The sequence below is a fragment of the Nannochloropsis gaditana genome, assembly GCF_000240725.1.
Source record: "Nannochloropsis gaditana CCMP526 unplaced genomic scaffold scaffold249, whole genome shotgun sequence".
Classification (NCBI taxonomy): Eukaryota; class Eustigmatophyceae; order Eustigmatales; family Monodopsidaceae; genus Microchloropsis; species Microchloropsis gaditana.
This window is the reverse complement of record NW_005803704.1, coordinates 32607-32924: the sequence shown is the minus strand read 5'-3', so window position 1 is coordinate 32924 and position 318 is coordinate 32607.

The following is a 318-nucleotide window of genomic DNA, read 5'->3' as shown; positions in this document are numbered from 1 at the left end:
CCGGGATGGAGAGGGGCGTGAACGCGCGGCTCTCCTGTCCTCCCATCCGGACTCACCCATCTCGGACAATGCCACTATGTATTGTATTGGACCACGCCACAGCCCCCGGATGGCAGAACGCATGCGCGACCTGTACCCGGCGGCCAAACGGGTGGGCCTGGACGCTGGACATTGCCCTCACGACGAGGTCCCCGACGCCGTCAACAGCGAACTCCTTCAGTGGATCGAGGAAACGAGCATTTGAATTCCTAAGCAGGTCGTGGCAGGGCTGGGAAAGAAGCATGGGGTATACCGGCATGGCATCGTTCGTGTTTTACC